Source organism: Mandrillus leucophaeus, unplaced genomic scaffold (genome assembly GCF_000951045.1).
Source record: "Mandrillus leucophaeus isolate KB7577 unplaced genomic scaffold, Mleu.le_1.0 Scaffold933, whole genome shotgun sequence".
NCBI classification, from domain to species: domain Eukaryota; kingdom Metazoa; phylum Chordata; class Mammalia; order Primates; family Cercopithecidae; genus Mandrillus; species Mandrillus leucophaeus.
In genome coordinates this window covers 454,019-454,562 of record NW_012110175.1, presented here as the reverse complement: position 1 = coordinate 454,562, position 544 = coordinate 454,019, and positions in this window count along the sequence as shown.

Genomic DNA, 544 nt, shown 5'->3' with positions numbered 1-544 from the left:
TGGTGTGAGATGGTATCTCATTGTGGTTTTGATTTGCATTTCTCTGATGGCCAGTGATGATGAGCATTTTTTCATGTGTCTGTTGGCTATATGAGCAAATGACATAATCTTATATATAGAAAACCCTAAAAGCTCTACCAAAAAACTCTTAGAACTAATCAATGAATTCAGTAAAGTTGTAGAATACAAAATCAATATACAAAAATCAGTAGCATTTCTATACATCAACAATGAACTAGCAGAAAAAGAAATTAGGAAAGCAATCCCATTTACAATAACTACAATAAATAAATTACATACATACATACATACATAAAATCTAGGAATAAATTTAAGGAGGTGAAGGATCTCTACAAGGAAAACTATAAAACACTGATGAAAGAAATTGAAGAGGACACACAAAAAAGTGGAAAGACAGCCGGGCATGATGGCTCACGCCTGTAATCTCAGCACTTTGGGAGGCCAAGGCCGGCACACTGCTTGAGTTCAGGAGTTCAAGACCAGCCTGGGCAACATGGCAAAACCCTGTCTCCACCAAAAATAC